This window comes from Triturus cristatus, chromosome 7, assembly GCF_964204655.1.
Source record: "Triturus cristatus chromosome 7, aTriCri1.1, whole genome shotgun sequence".
Lineage (NCBI taxonomy): Eukaryota > Metazoa > Chordata > Amphibia > Caudata > Salamandridae > Triturus > Triturus cristatus.
The window spans coordinates 1,290,688,906-1,290,706,651 of record NC_140590.1 but is presented as its reverse complement, the minus strand read 5'-3'; the positions used below and the strand labels follow the sequence as shown (position 1 = coordinate 1,290,706,651).

At 43.9% G+C, this 17,746-nt stretch overlaps 2 protein-coding genes across 3 annotated transcripts in view; one reads left to right on the top strand and one right to left on the bottom strand.

Annotated features, from left to right (window-relative positions):
• Positions 1–17,746, bottom strand: part of NUPR1 (nuclear protein 1, transcriptional regulator) — a 159,110-nt gene that overhangs the window by 61,853 nt on the left and 79,511 nt on the right. The window contains exon 3 of one of the 2 annotated variants that reach the window (XR_014966799.1): positions 1,926–2,026. The gene's annotated coding sequence lies outside the window, so the exon portion shown is untranslated. Of the gene's footprint in view, positions 1–841; positions 2,027–17,746 lie in introns of those variants that run through there. The other variant, XM_085618876.1, reaches the window with a different exon arrangement.
• The window catches only part of LOC146811914 (uncharacterized), a 170,208-nt gene that overhangs the window by 95,884 nt on the left and 56,578 nt on the right, over positions 1–17,746 (top strand). The gene's annotated exons all lie outside the window — the stretch shown is intronic.

Here is a 17,746-nt window from a genome sequence, read left to right as displayed (position 1 = left end):
GCCCATACCTCACATCTAGTCCACCACATAAGGCGTCCTATCACAACAGAATGTATTCTCAACAACCCCCCCAAGTACACACGGAACACAGCCCCTTACAAGGTTGGGTTTCTTTGCCAACCGCTTTTAACCGGCGTTAGAGCAGAATAAAGACAAAACAATGTGTATTTGCAGGCGTCTTTACTGATTTATAAAAGTACACAAAGTCTGCACACAGCATACAAATGTTCCGGTATCCCTCCCTCGCACTTTATCACGGGGAGCGCAATACCACTAACAGCAGGCATCAGCCTACTAAAATATGGGAGCCCATTCACAAAAAGTCGTCCAAAGACCCACTGTACACAGTACACATTAAGGGCCGTAACCAAGATTCAAAAGTCAAGGGCCAATAATGTCCCATACATACAGAAGGAGCACACCCTTCATCCACAACCCAGGGCAATCGTCATATCCCCAAAATACCTCCACACCCACGAAGGTAAAACATAGCCGCAGCACACATACGTAGGTATATACCTACATAGGTACATGCCTATACGTATACACGTCAACGTCTTGGGGATACAAGGTGGGTTCAGTACGCCCCATAAGACCATAATAAAAAAATATACATGCATCTATATATGCCTCTATGTGTGTGTGTGTGTATATATATATATATATATATATATATATATATATATATATATATAATATACAAAAGTCACGTAGCTCCTACTGGAATACTGGGCCCCATGGGAAGGTGGCGTACACTCCGGCGGAGCGTGCCGGTAAAGAATATCCAACCAACATCAAAAGTTCGTGTTCGTACGCTCTCAGGAAAAACCAGACAACAATCAAGAGTGGTGATCCAAATTTAATCCTACACAACGCGTTTCGGCGACAGCCTTGTTCACGTGTAGAGTTACAATGAAAAAACTATACTGATAAAGTTACAGTTGATCCAAGAACCTGGACATAGAAACAGAAATGGGACTGCGTTCAACCGATAGGTTGTTGATAATAGCATCCATCTTGGAGCGGTATATACAAACTCGGGTAAACATGTTAATGGCATCCATCTTGGAAAGGTATATACAATCATAAGTAAACATGCTAATGTGTTCCACGAATTATGTTCTGATAAAGAAGTTCTCATCGATAGTGCTGACCAATATTGCTGCCGATTAAGGTAAGCAATTGCCTTAAAAACATACTCTGTTGTTAATCATTGAAACCTCGACATTTACATAGGTGAGATTAACAAGTTGCAGCATAGCATCTAAAGGAGGATGGTTCGACTGAAGTAAACATGCTAATGTGGTTAGCGCTTGTAAACATATTACATTTTAGAAAATAAAATATAATGTTGATTTTACAATTGCATAAATTGCGTTGTTAACACATAAACCATAAACATAAACCAATGAAAACCTCGGCATTTCCATATGTGAAATTAACAAGTTGGAGCATATCATCCAAGGGTGGATTGAAGCAAACATGTTAATGTGGTTAGTGCTTATTAACATATTAAATGTTAGAAAACTCTGAAAAAGCACATGATGCAAATAAAATATAATGTTGATATGAAAATTGCTTAAAATGCAATGTTAACATACAAACCATTGCATATAATTATCGAAGTACAGTGTGAAATATGGGCTTATATGTTAACACAAAAACATACCATCCAGAATAATAACTGCTACTTATATGGTGGTCCTCAAATATGGGATCCGTTCCTACCCACTGTGCTTATAGGGTTGATGGGAACCTCTTGCTGTGACTTAGTGTGTGTTAGTTGTATTAACAATGAACTACACATATAGTTGGTCTAATGCAGGATAGAACGTGGAAACTGATCAGAGATCTACATAGTCCCGTACAGTGACATCTGGGTATGACTTTGTCCAGGTAGTTCAGTGCATGGATCGTGTACCTACCAGTTTTTAGGTGATAGAGAGTAAACAAACGTGCATTTGAAGAAAAGGGTAGGTTGCCCGTGAAGGTGAATACATGTCAAGGTGGGTACCTTCCTTTTCTCCTGTAAATGAAAGAAAACATGATTAACGATAAAAAAAGTACATGCTGTGTATGTACTGTGCACAACATCAACCGGAAGAGCAACAAATAAAATGTTACATAAAAGGTCAATAACATTGTTCAGCCATAAATAGATAAAGGAGAAAAACACCATATGATTGTAAAAAGACTGGATTTATGACCCAACTTTAAGATGAATTGATAATTCTTCAGCTATGTTTAATCCCCCAGGGCTCTTGGTTTGAAAATCTATGATGTACCGTGATTCTCGCTGACACACACTACCTATGGACGAAACAATGGGCCGTCCTGGTGGTTTCTTATCATTTTTGTGCAATTTGGGAATCAAATACAAAATTGGTAGTTTAGGATGGTCATTTTTCAGATAACAAAATTCCTCCCATTCAAGGAGACCTTTGTCTCTCCAATTTACAAGTTTTTCCCAAATCTCAGTGATACTTTTGTCATAAACATCTTGTGTGATAATGATGTAAAATTTGTTGTCATTAAGTTGACGTAAGGCTTCATTGATGTACTCGTTCCTGTCGAGGACAACAATGTTGCCCCCTTTGTCAGCTGGACGGATCACTATGTTTTTGTCTTCCTGAAGTGATCTTAAGGCCTCCCTTTGTTTGTAAGATAAGTTGTTGTTAATCTTTCTAGATTTGTTGTTGTTTTTCACATTTCTTTTTCTTAGATCCACGAGTGCCTTGATAGTGCAATCGTGAAACGTGTCTGTTATCGTGTGGCATTAGTGGTACAAAAGTAGATTTCACCTTGAACGTTGTTTTGGCCGATGCTCCTGTGTCTAATTCCATACTGTCTAGAATTTGTGTGGTGTTCGTTACATTGTCGCTTGAGCTATTCTCTTCATTTAATTCAGCTATGGTAATTAGAGTGTCCATATCCCCAATAGTCAGATTATCATGGGTTCTGATGTTAGAATTACTACTCTGATAGAACCCCAATCTTTTCAATTTGTGCCACTTTCTGAGTTTTAGTTTTCTTACAAATTTGTAAACATCTATTCTAGTGTCTGTGTAATTAAATGAGGATGATGGACAGAAAGAGAGGCCTAAACATAACGTTCTTTTTTCAATATCACTTAAAAGTCTGTTAGATAGATTTACCACCGTTTTATTTACCATGTTCATATCCATTAATAGATATATATAGTATAATTATAAGTAAGTTGAAATGTTCGAGCTAAAGCGTCAGCATCTTGGGGATACAAAGGGGGTTCAGTACACTCCAGAAGGAAAAATATGCATGCATCTACATGCCTGTATATTGGTGTGTATGTGTGTGTATAAATATATTTATTTTAATATGTTTGGTATACGTATAAGTAAGTTTATATGTTCAAACTAAAGGGCCCCAACATCAATCAGCAGTGCCTTACTATACAAACGTACTCTACATATAACAAGGTAAAGCCTTCTTTCCTCTCCCCTCAATGTCCTCAATAGGCATGTACAGACCACGTAATCAAATAATACCATCCACATTCTGCAATACCATACTAGGGAAAGATAACAGCTGCATTCAACACGTCTGCAGCATACGCATAACGTTTTTGTGTCTCTACCAAAAGCGAGCATCAAACAACCAATACATACACACATTAAGCAAGCAGGCACCCCAAAAAACCCTTAAGCCAGATCTACACAAGGCATTAATTCCTGCCCATTGCATCCAAAAAAAAAAGAGCTAGTGGTTGGTAAAGACCATATTAAAATAGCACTCACAAAATAATAAGCAGCAAATCGAGGGTTAATCTACACAAAGATGAATGGGCCTATAAAATAAAAGGGGTTTGGCCAGGTCGCATCTATAAATATTTAGAACACTCGCAAATGCAAATATGCATAACGGTGTATATATCTGTACAGCTTCCTAACCGAAAAGTTAAATGGATATCTACTATATGTACACTCTCCTAAAAGAAACAGCTATATGAATATCTACTATGTACACTCAACAGAAGAACACAATTTCTCACAAAAACAAGTGGTACAATACGCCATTTTTCATTTTTATCATCCTGTGGAGATTAACTACACTTCACGCCCTCCTCCACAATCGCTAAATACCGCTACACAATCCATGCACAGTAAGTGAATCTAGAAGATGTCTATGCTGCAAAACGATACTATTACTCACATTACTTGTTCAGCATTCCGTCCATCGATTGTTCTTTGAGCAGTATGACATGAAAGCATGCAAATGTGAACCTGAGAACCCTACTGGGTAATCACTTCCTGGCCACACTAGCAGTCACATAGGATCTGCCTGAGCTATACAAGACTATGTCAAAATCCTTAATTTCCCTACTTATCATTTGTTCTTGTCCGCCTTTTGGCCCTACAACCATTGCGATTTATTAAAAGTGGTCAAGCCTTGGTAGAGTGCAAGCGCGGTGTTGCCTTTGTGGGCTCTGCCATACTTTCAATGTATGACCGTTCTCTGGCTTGTTCTTGTGTTATTCGTGACATAGAATCATGCCTGCAGGTAATAAAGGTTATTCCCTCTAAGACTGTTTCCAACTGTCCCTAAATGACTTGCTCCAACGAATTTGCCATTCCAGGTAGATTTAAAAGGTCTGCAATTTGCCAGGTTGGTGAGATCCACCTGGAATTTATTCACAAATGAAGTTGTTCTTTTAAGTGATGAGGGTGCTGTGTTTGGTTACCCAATGCCCTCCTTAAGTGCAATTGTATTTTTGGCTAGAGCTCTAGCACCTGAAAATATATTTCATTAGAGGATAATTTAATGACTTTGTAGTTCACTGGATTCTTCTAATTCTTCAGCTTCAGAACATTCATCATTATCAAAATTCCAGTGTCTGGAGGAGTTGATGTTTATCATCTCTTACGGCGGTCTGTTAGCCACTGAGGCACGTTTTAGTTGTAAAACACTCGACATCGTGTTTCAGGTTGATGTGTCAAAACCCCTTTTGTGGTGAGGGTGTATCTAGATAACGAAGTAGAAGAATTTAGTTTTTTTGTTTTGGGCCAGTATTTCTTTATGGAGCAAACCAATCTGTTTCCAGGCTGCACATGTTCCCAATCTAAATATCTTCCTTCAAGCGCAGGGTAGGCTGATCCCACAGAAATCTAATTAGGCTGATGAGATAGACTGGCTGTTTCTACCTCCTACAAAGCCAATGCCTGGTTATGTGGAGATGCATTTCCATTCTCCAGAACTTGTATGATTCTCAAAGGCGGTCGCCAGCAGTACAGAAAGGCTTTTGGATCAGAAGTGTGTAGCTGGAGTGGTTTTCTGCTGCGCAATCCATCTACAACTAGCACTTTATCAACACCAATCATCTGCACCTAAAAGACCTTGTCAGGTGCTGTTTCAATTAAGAAAACTCTGTAGAATACATGAAATTGAAGCGTGTAATGGTCAGTGTAGACTACCAAATAATAGCAACTTCTGAGAGCCTCTAAAATTGCTGGTGAAGACTCTACAGAAATGAAAGGTGAAAATGCTTCTTAGAGGCTGAAACATGAATGACCGTTTACTTTTGTTCAGTGGTGGGCAGGTCCATCGCCCAGTGGATGCTCCTGTCCCATTACAGAAAACAAATTTGGAGCTTTTATTGGCAAATCCCTGCTAACTTTAGCCTGTTTTAGTGTACATTATGAAGCAAACGTTATAAGGGAAGAGGCTGCTGATTGGTGTGTGGGTAGTGAATCAGCAGGTCCCTTTGAGACCTGCAGGCATCTAGGGTGGGACAGTGTGGCTAGAATATGGGACAGGAGATTCTCCTTATTTAAAAATATAAAGGCACCACATGCCGCATTTAGCCCCTCCCTCAATTAGGGTAGAGATTTCCACTGAGATGAAATGCATAGAAAAGTGGTGGGAGACTGCACAAAATGCATATCACATATGCTTTGTTGCAACATTCTCTGCAGGAAAAGTCTCCTGTGGCTTTATTTTAAAATCTTGATTTGCCTGCCACTGTGGACATGGTCATAGATGCTAGTGTGGTGACTAGAAAGGCAAAACTAGCTTTAGGATGCTCTTCCTTCTTTCCCATAATCCCTTGTAGTTTCAGCAGTGCGACAGCTGAGCAATAAGAGCAAAAATGGAAAGGAAAAGTTGTAGAAATCACCCATGTTCTTACCCATAAAGGATGGTCAATTGAAACGGATATGCTGCTAGGGCTATATCAAGAAACTCCTGGTCATTGGTTAGAGGATTATTGTAAAACCCTCATTATGTAAGACACTGAGACGGTGGTTAATTGAAAGTGCCTCAACAGCGTTAGTATGGGTTGCCCTGAAGTGCAGGATCAGAGGTGAAACGCCTAGCTTCAGCCTCAACAGCCGGAGGGTCAGCTACCCTAGAATTAAGTTACTCCATGAAAAATGAGGCAGCCTGGAAGGGGCTCACATAAGGTGAATATGACGGGGCAGACAAAGGGAGGGGGCGGAGGATGATATTTATTTTAGGATAGCAGCCGTTAAAGCTGAGATCAATAGTTTTTTTTGTCAGGAAGGCTGCAGAGAAATATCAGGTATACAAGGCTGATAGTTATGAATACAGTGATAGCTTAGGAAAGCAGCTAGCCAAGAGGGTTAAGCATGAAGAAACACAATGTGGAATTACTGCGATCAAAGATAGAAAAAGCCAGATAGTCCATCTCAAAGGGTTTTTTGGAGTTTTCTTTGAGTTTGATGGCACATTGTATCAGGAGGAGCTAGATCCCTCCGTGAATATCATCAAGCAATATCTGGACCAAGTAACTGTCAAAGCTCTGGGGTAAGAGGATAGAATTGATCTTGATTTACCATTTGCGGCAGATGAGCTAAGGGAAGTAGTGAACTATCTAACACTTGGGAAGGCAGCTGGACGACCCGATAAAATTCCATTAGTGTTTTATCAAATATTATTTGTCAGTCGAAATGCTTAGTACGTTTTGGGATGCTCAGAGGTGGAATCTGTCCCCAGAATAATGGACAATTACTAATCTATTTGTGTTTTTTAGGAAAGGGAAACATTCCCCTGAATCCTAGCTCATACAGGCCTATATTGTTAATAATTGTGACATTATCATTTATACAAAGATGTTAGCGACCCTGATGAGCAGGGTAATTGCCAGATTGGTCTCTGCTTGGCAGCACGGGTTGATCTCTGGTCGAGGTACAACAGACCATATTAGACCAGCTATAACTTTGTGTTCGAGGCATATGAGCTGCAGATTATACACTGTGCATAGATCGCCATCTGGTGTGGGGCCCGGATTTTTGCAGTTTGTTTTTCCTCTTGGAAAGTCTTTGGGAGTCACGAGGTTGGTGACTCCTCCTCTGGTTAGCATTGCGCATGGGCTTCGGCTCCATCCTAAGATTGTTTTTTTCCGCCATCGGGCTCAGATGTAATACTTCGCGCTCCGGTTCCGAACTTCCCAGTTCACCGATCGACGCACGAATCCTCGCTCATCGAGCTTCTTCAAAGATATAAATCATCTTATTCATCTTCTCTCGGCACTTCTTCGATTCCGGTGGTCGACGGCGGCCTTCGGGCCTATTCCGGCTCTGGTCTCGGCTGATGGAAAGAACTCCCTTCAAGAAGTGCCCTCGATGTGGGTCCAAGTTTCCCCACACCGATCTCCATGAGATGTGCAACCTCTGCCTCTCCCCAGAACACGAGGCCCGAGACTGTCCCGCCTGCAAGTCTTTTCGCTCAAAAAAGACCATTCGAGATCGATGGGCTAGACGCAACATGGCGCACTCCTCGACCTCCGCTCCAGTCGACATCTTCGGGGACGACGTCGAAACTCCGGGACAGCAGGACATCGAACAGGAGGACGATGACCTCGTCAGCGCTTCCGAGGCCGACGACTCAGATGTGGAGGAAATCACCCCGGCGCAGCGGGTCGTGAGTACAATTCCCCCTCCCACGCCGATACCGAAAAAGGCTTCGGTCACACCTTCGCCTCCGGGCCTAGGCAAGACCAAGGACACTGCTTCTCACACCCCACCTTCGGGCACCGGTAAAGAAGCCTATTAAGACTTCCGGCAGCTCGGGCTCGAGCCAGCCGACCACCGGTGCCGAAAAACACCCTTCGGCACCGAAGAAAAAATCGTCCTCCACTCCAAACCCGGCACCGAAGTCTTCGGTGTCGAAACCTGCTCCTCCGGCGCCGACCAAACATCACAAGACCCTCGGCACCGACACTCCCGTGCCGAGACCTTCTTTGGCACCGACCAAAAAAACGGAGGTTCCACGGAAGGACGGCTTCGACAAACCTAAAAAGCCGTCGGCCCCGAAACCTTCGGCGCCGACCGAACAACCAGTGTCACAGGAGCTTTTCACACCGGATCCCTTGCAAAAAAACCCTCACCAAGGATCCAAAGACTGGACACTTGACATTGTCTTCAAAAAAGAGACACTTTGACAAGCCAGCTCCACCTCCAAAGAGAAAGGACATTGCTACCTCTCCTTTCAGGGTGCCTTCCCCACCTCCTCCACCTCATCGTTCCCCCACCTTGTCTCCTGTCCCAGACGATCTGGGGGACCCCTACTATGATCCAGCAGATGTGCCACAAGATCCCACCCCTACTGGATCTCCAGACCCATTGGATGATTATAACAATCCGGACATCCCAGATGTCCCATAGGATGACCTTTATCCATCTAGGCCATCCCCTCCTGAAGATTCCTTGGGTTTTCACCATTTGTTACAATGGGCGGCACACTACCACGGGGTGGAGTTACATACAGACCCAGTGGAGGAGGATTTTCTCCTAGACACCTTTGACGATACACATGGGTCCACTGGCATTCTACCTATGTTAAAGGGCGTGATTAAACATGCCCCTGAGGTTTTTAAAGACCTAGTCAGGGCCAGGGTCCTAAACCCTTGGATAGAGAAGAAATACAGAGCCGCCCCCACAGACCCTTCTTACATTAAAGGCCCTGCACCATTAGATTCCCTAGTGGTATCTACAGCTAGGAAGTGCTCAAATTCTCAGGCGTCAGGCGAGGCACCCCCACCTGACAAAGAGTCCAAGCTCCTAGATGCGTCAGGGAAGCGCACTGCGTCACAAGCGGCCAATATATGTCGTATTGCCAATACGCAATCACTGTTGGCCCGATACGACAGGGCGCATTATGATGAGCTAGAGACCATCATGCACCATCTCCCTGAAAAGTACAAGACTAGGGCTAATGAACTTATTCAAGAGGGAAAAACAATAACCAATACCTCGATACGATGTGCCCTAGATGCAGCAGATACAGTCTCCAGGGCCATAAACACCAGTGTCCTTCTCCGTCGCCATGCCTGGCTCAGGGTTTCAGGGTTTAAACCAGAGGTTCAAGCCTCTATATTAAATCGCCCATTCGACCAAGATCATCTATTTGGCCCTAAAGTAGAAGAAGCCCTCAAAAATGAAAAAAGATACAGACACAGCGAAATCTATGGGAGCCTTACAAACACAGACTCCCAGGCGCTCCTTTCGCCGTTCTTACTTTCGGGGCACGGGCAGAGGCTACTCCTCGGACAGTGCATCCACGTTCTATAAATCCCCTCCTCAATCTACCTTCACGAAGGGTTATCAAAGAGGCGGATACAGAGGCAATAATAATAAGGGCAGAGGCAAAACAAATACCGCCCGCTCTGCCACACCTCCTGCCCAATGACTTTCCCCCGCAACCTCCAGACCATTTCACTCCGGTCGGAGGCAGACTACAACATTTCCTTCACGTCTGGAAGACAATTACCTCAGACAGATGGGTGACACAAATTATTCAGTCAGGGTATTGCCTAGAATTAACATCTACACCCCCCCCAACATTCCACCCAGGCACTGCCCTATGTCGCAAGAACATACTGCGCTACTAACACAAGAGGTGATCTCCCTCCTGCAAAAAGGAGCAATAGAGCAGGTCCCCATAAATCAACAAAATTTAGGGGTCTACTCCCTGTACTTTCTAATTCCAAAGACGGACCGGACCCTACGACCTATCTTAGATCTCAGACCTCTAAACACCTACATTTATTCAGACCATTTTCACATGGTAACCCTCCAACAGGTTCTTCCACTTCTCTCCCAGAACGATTTTCTCACCACTCTGGACTTAAAAGACGCGTACTTTCACATCCCAGTCTCACAGAAAGTACCTCAGGTTTGTGGTAGACGGACAACACTACCAGGGGTTTTCACCAAGTGCCTGGCAGTAGTGGCTGCACACCTCAGAAGACAGCACATTCACGTCTTCCCCTATCTGGACGACTGTCTGATAAAAGCCACGTCCTACCAACCATGTGTGCAACATACCGCCGCTACGGTCCAACTACTTCACCAGCTAGGTTCACGGTGAACCATCAAAAATCCCACCTGGTACCATCACACACACAACAATATCTCGGAGCCACCATAGACACCTCAAAAGCCATAGCCTATCCCAATCCTGCCAGGATTGCAAAAATACAGGCGCTGCGTCAAAAATTCCTATGTCAACATTCTCTCCCAGCAAGAGTGTTTATGCAGCTCATAGGGATGATGGCCTCTTGCATCTTTATAGTGCCCCATGCAAGACTCCAAATGCGCCCACTCCAAGAGTGCTTGGCGCGCCAGTGGAACTAGGCCCAGGGACAACTGACAGATCTGGTGTTGGTAGACTGTCGCACCCATCGCTCTCTGCAGTGGTGGAACACCACAAACCTTTCCAGAGGTCGACCGTTCCTGGACCCGGTCCCACAAATAATCCTAACGGCAGATGCATCGCTCTCCGGCTGGGGAGCTCATCTGTTACATCTCACAGCACAGGGCACATGGACGCCGCAACAGAAGTTACTCCACATCAACCATCTGGAGTTACTGGCGATCTTCCTCGCCCTAAAATCCTTCCAGGCGCAGATTTCAGGCAAGGCAGTCCTCATTCGCACAGACAACATGACTGCCATGTACTACATTCAAAAACAGGGGGGCACACACTCTCCACAGCTCTCTGTTAGCACAGAGCATATGGAGATGGGCAATTCCAAAAGATTTTTCTCCTAGACCAACACGTCCCAGGAGTACAAAACACCGTGGCAGATCTGCTGAGCAGGCAGACACAGCAGATCCACGAGTGGGAACTTCACCCACAGGTTCTTCACCCATTCTTTCAGAAGTGGGGGCATCCACACACAGACCTATTCGCCACCCATGAAAACAAAAAATGCCCAAGCTTCGCTGCCAGATATCCACACCCATTGTCCGAAGGCAATGCGATATGGATGAACTGGTCAAACAAATTTCCATACGCTTTTCCACCTCTCCCACTAATTCCATTAGTGGTGCGAAAGCTACAGCAGCATTCCCTAACTGATCCTAGTAGCTCCAACATGGGCCAGACAACCGTGGTACACCACACTGCTGGAACTCTCAGTAGTACCACACCAAAAGCTACGCCTCTCGCCATGCCTCCTAACCCAGAACCATGGAGAGATCAGGCACCCGGACCCAGCTCAACTCAACCTTTCGATCTGGCTCCTGAGGTCCTTGAATTTGGATACCTTAACCTTCCCCCTGATTGCATGAACATTATCAGGGAAGCTAGACGCCCTACTACTAGGGCGTGCTATGCAGAAAAGTGGAAAAGATTTGTTGTTTACTGCCACAACAACGCAATCAATCCTTTAAATGTATCCATACAGCACATTATATGTTATTCACTCCATTTACAAAGGTGTAACCTAGCATATACTTCCATTCGGTTACACCTCGCTGCACCCCTCACTTTTCAAAGCGCCTGCCATCAAAACCTTTATGGAAGGCCTCAAAAGAGTAATTCCACCCAGAGTGCCACCCTCACCTGTTTGGAACTTGAATATAGTCCTCACACGGTTAATGGGACCCCCTTTCGAACCATTACATAAGTGCGAGCTGCATTTTGTCACATGGAAAACAGCTTTTCTAGTGGCCATCACTTCCCTCAGAAGAGTTAGTGAAATACAGGCACTCACTATACAGGAACCTTTTCTTCAGATGCATCACAACAAGGTTGTACTCCGCACCAATCCCAAATTTCTTCCCAAAGACATTTCTCCATTCCATCTAAACCAGTCGGTAGAATTACCAGTCTTTTTCTCGCAACCCCAAACAGTTGCGGAAAGAGCCTTACACACACTGGATGTTAAAAGGGCTTTACTTTATTACATCCAGAGAACACAACCTTTCAGAAAAATCAAACGGCTATTTGTTTCCTTCTCCCCACCACACAAAGGCAACCCTATTTCCAAATCAGGGATAGCTAGGTGGATTGTAAAATGCATACAGATTTGCTACCACAAAGCAAAACGAATGCTATCGGTTCCCCCTAAAGCCCACTCTACAAGGAAGATAGGGGCTTCTATGGCTTTCCTAGGGAACATACCACTAGATGACATCTGCAAAGCAGCGACATGGTCAACACCGCACACCTTCACAAAACATTACTGTGTAGATGTGCAAACCAAGCAACAAGCTAGTGTGGGCCAAGCTGTACTAAAAACACAGTTTCAAACGACTGCAACGGATGCCGGTGGTCGCCGCTAGGGTTGGGTACTGCTATATAATCTATGCACAGTGTATAATCTGCAGCTCATATGCCTCGAACGGAATATGCTACTTACCAGTATGCATCTGTTCTTGGCATGTAGAGCTGCAGATCTATACACGCCTCCCCGGCTACCTGTATCCGTTCCAGTCTTATCTTATTTAGATACAATACACATGGGTTTCTTTACTGTTACTACTACGCTCCATCTTTCCCTGCTGGCGAAAAACAATCTGAGGATGGAGCCGAAGCCCATGCGCAATGCTAACCAGAGGAGGAGTCACCAACCTCGTGACTCCCAAAGACTTTCCAAGAGGAAAAACAAACTGCAAACATCCGGGCCCAACACCAGATGGCGATCTATGCACAGTGTATAGATCTGCAGCTCTAAATGCCAAGAACAGATGCATACTGGTAAGTAGCATATTCCTTTACATGGCTGAAACCAGGAGGAACCCTATGACTATGATCATGCCTGACAGGCAAAGTAAAAACAAGCATTGGCATAGCCAATAGGTTGCGCCTTTGGGACCTTATAAGTGGTTAGTCATGCAGTACATTATGCTGGGTGCTGTCCCGCCGTGGATTGAAGCATTATCAGGCTTATCTGCACCACTTTTGCATCTTGTGCAATAGCTCATTTGATGCCATGGAAAAGAAAATAACAATGGATTTTTCAGATGGGAGGTCTAACTAAAACAAAAAAATGGTACGATTAGGATTCCCATCGACTCCCTTCTTGTTTCAGCAGGAAACATTTGCGTTACACAAGGACAAATTCATTTTTGGAAGCAACGGAGAGATTAAGTGCTTTGCCCAGAATCACAGGATGTTAGGGTGACGCTGTAACTCTAACCTGGTTCCCTGGCACCAAAGCCGGCAGCTATGTCCGTTAGGCCACATCCTAAGCCACAGAGCGTTAAAAAGGTTTGAAGGGAAAACCGCACCATACTATTCAGAAGCAAAGTTGGCGTAAGATTTGTATGCCGGGCCAGAATCTGTATTTACAAACTAACGCCTAGAAGAGCTTGTGAGAGGAGTAGAATGAGTGACAACGCCAGGAGATGTGCTGAGGTCTAACAGTCATTCTCTTGCTGCGATGGCATCACGGAAAAAACGGCCGGGTTACAGAGCGGCAAAATCTGAATGCGAGGACCAAGACAATGCTACAAGCTCTTTAAAACGTCATCACCTCCTTAAGTCAATACATCAAGCCACGCCCCTTTGAGAGACCTTCCACCCCTAGTTTTTTCATCCTGCATAAAGCCCTGGGTGGTTCGGTCGTCTGGGCTGCTGTTGATTTACATTTTGGATAAATTTCCAGGATACGGTAATACTTGCCAGATGAATGTTAACCCGCTGATAAGAGACGATTGGGCCGTTGCGGTAATAAAGGGCCTGGTGCACACAGCTGTTTAGTTTGTGTTTACCATAAAGCCCATTACCAAAAAAGTGCAGCTGTTTTAAATAATCATCATCAAGAAATCTTTATTCGATTATTACATCATGCAAGATACACTACAACAAAGTAAGAAGAAAAATAAAAAAGAATACAAATTAAAATAGAGAAGACACAGAGTCTAAAGTCCTTGTAAATATTAAATATCTCTAACTGGGTCCAGCCCAAGAGAAAACTACTAAAACAGAAATAAACCAACATAACGGTCTTTGCGTAACATGATGAAAACTAAAAACAAAAACAGGGCCACTTATACAATTAAATATCAAGAATAGAAAGTTCTGCAGGAATAATCCTCTTCTCGATGGATCTGCGTATGGCCCATGACCAGCTAAGAAATTTGGCCATTGCGATGACCATATCCTCTCGAGTGTTGGTTCTCAAGATACGCAAAGCTATTTTATGCGATCTAGTACCTAGGTTAGAGCATATCGGCTTAAGCCATTTGTGCCTAGGATGAGCAAAGGCAGGACACACAAACAGAACGTGAGTGGTTGACTCTTCCTGTGTTATACAAGTAGGACAGAACCTGTCCTAACCACCCTTCCATTTGTACCTATAAAAATTGAGAGGGAGAGTCCCCACTCTGAATTGATGGTATAGTTTGCGGTCATCTGGTCTGGAAATAAAATTCCAGTAAGGTTTGAAACTACTTGTATACTTGTGATCCATAAAGAGGCCAGATAGTGAGCTGCTATTTGTCACTGACCATGATTTCCTAAACCTGGATTCCCAATGTAGGGCTTTGAAATCTGATTTGTTAGTAAATTGGTTGCCCCTAGGATCTAACCACAGGTGGCCCAGCTCCATGTCATACAACCCACTTTTAATATGTTGTAGCCAGACTATTCTCCTGTGCTTGTCTAGGTCCTTAATGTACCAGATTGCATTAGCATAAGATAGTAGCTCAGGTGTAGTCCACAACCTTCTCCAGTAGGAGAGAAGTCTAAATCCAGCGTCGTCGTCAAACGCCCTACAGCCCAAGTCTAACAATAAAGGCTGAATGGGTGTTGACTGGGGGAGGGCGGTCAATGAGCGCAAAAACTTGTTTTGGGCTATGACCAGGGGGGATAAGTTATCAAAACTCCACATCTCCGCCCCGTATATAATTGATGCTCTTATTTTCCCTTTATACAGGGCAATGTCAGGCCCCACCGGTTTTGTGTACGAAGCTCTATGTTCTTTCAGTAAGGCACCAGCTAGTTGATTGTGTTTGAGTACAAGTGATTCTGTTTGTGACTTCCAGGTCAACCTTCTGCCCATGATGATCCCCAAATATGTAAATGTGTCAGTTTGTTCTAGGGGTATATCATTCATTGACACTTTACTCTTTATTTTGTTTTTGTGCAACACCATGTACTTAGTCTTATCAACATTAATAGCCAGATCATGATTGTTGCAAAAGAACATAAATCTATCTAAGGCATGCTGCAAACCTGATTGTGTTTTGGACAATAGAAGCGTATCGTCTGCAAACATGAGGAGTGGGACCTTAGAGCCATCTAATGAAGGAGCGTCGGTTGGGTAATTTGCGAAGTAGGAAATAACCCTGTTTATAAACAAAGAAAACAGTGTGGGTGCTAAAACACACCCCTGCCTTACGCCCCTATTTACAGGGAATTTGTCAGTTAACTCGCCCTGTTGTCCCCATCTAACTTGTGCGTAGTTAGAGGTGTGGAGTTTGACAATAAGGGATAGGAGCGCCAGAGGCATACCTGCCTCCTTGAGAGAATTCCACAACTTGCTACGGGGGACTAAATCAAAAGCAGATTTTAAATCTACAAAAGCTGCAAACAAAGTTTCCCCCCCCCCCCCCCCCCCCCAATAAAACATTGTAAACCTAAATACCTGGTCAATTGTGCTTACATGTGACCGAAAGCCAGCTTGATAGATAGATAGTACCTGAAGCTCATCAATCCATTCATTAACTCTAAATAATATGGTCCTAGCCACAATTTTTTGGAGAGAGTCAATTAGACTGATAGGTCTATAATTACAGGGACAAGAACGATCTCCCTTTTTAAAGATAGGGATAATTTCCGCACCTTGCCAGGAGGAAGGCAATGGTGCACCCCGTGCCAAGGCATTTATCAAAATAAGAATGTAATTAGCCCAGTTTTTTTTATCTGATTTAAAAAAACAATCCGTAGGAATACAATACAATCCGGGTGCCCGGCCTACCGGTGCTGCTTCTATGGCTGCCTCGATCTCCGCCAGGCCGAAGTTTAAAACCTCCGTAGTTGCTATATCATTGTAGCCAGACACAGGGGTTAAGGGGCATGTGAACTGGGCTTGATAGTGAGAAACCCATTTATCAGGAGGGACATTATTATGGGGAGTAGGCTCGGACGCCCCACTACCCCATTTTATTAAATGCCAGAATTTCAACCAGTTCTTCTCTTGGGAAGCTTTGGTTAACTCCTCCCATCTATCCTCATCAAAGCTCTGCTTTGCCTTAAAGAGCACCCTTTTGTACGTGACCCTAGCTGTTTTAATCGCCTGAATATCATTTGATTTGATCGCTAGGGAAAGCAGTTTGAAAGCTGCTGAACAATTTTGGTCGTACCATTTGGCTGATTTAGATAAGGTGGGTCTGCTTTCCTTCCTTTTAGTAGTGAGTAATAATTTCAATTTGACAAAAAGAGCCTCATGTTCTCCCACAAGACACTGAGGAGGTACTTCTAGGAAATTAAAAGCTGAGAGGGTCATAAGTGTTTCCTCAAGAGTCTTTCGAAGCAGACTTTGGGTACTTGCATTTTCAGATATTAGAGCCCACTTCAATCGACGAAGATCACTTGTTAACACAATAACTCCTTCCAGCATTACCCGAGGAGGACTAATACTCACAGATAGCTTCATTGCTAACCTCATAGATGGAGGATCATGGTCACTTTCTGGTCTATTGATCACGACCATATCCAGCAAAGTAGACCATAAATCCAAACTAACAAAAATGTAATCGATCCTGCTGCCACTCTTACCATTAGAGAAGGTGTTGCTACCATTGCTATCTGATAAATTTCTCCCGTTTGCGGCTCTCAAGCCCCACCCCAAAGAAAAACTTTTGAGTTGGAGGGCCGCCTCAGTCCACTTTTTAATAGGGGCAATGGACAGAAATTGAACACCCCAGTTAGAGTCCTCTTCGGCACTAAGATTACCATCTTCGAACCCTAGGGGCTCAAAAGTACAATTGAAATCACCCATAATCACCAGTGGTTTGGGGCCTACTAACTTGTTAATGAAAGAGTCCAAATGCTGGATAATAGGAGATGGTCTACCCCCCACTAGCCCTCGCGAATAGATGTTAATTAAAATAAAAGCTAGCTCGCCTTCCCTCGTTACTTTTAAGGCCATAGTGTCCCCATCATCCATGGACATTTCCCTAATATGAAGGGATGAGTGCTGCCTGACCCAGATTAATAATCCCCCACTAGGTCGGCCTTTCCCTTTAGTGGTAGCCACTTTCCCGTAAGCCAGATAGCCCGGGCTATGAATAATGGTCATCGACCAAGTCTCTTGTAGCACAATAAAATCATGGCTGTCCACCAAATTCGACCAGTCAGTAGATGGAAGTTTGGAGGACAATCCGGCAACATTCCAGGACATCAGAGAAAGATTCGCACGGAGTGTATTCTCCTTAAAATCCTGTGTTTCCATAGCAGAAGGAGTCAGCTGTACTCTTAATTTAGATCCTTGATCAAATTTTGGGGCTAATGGGGAAAA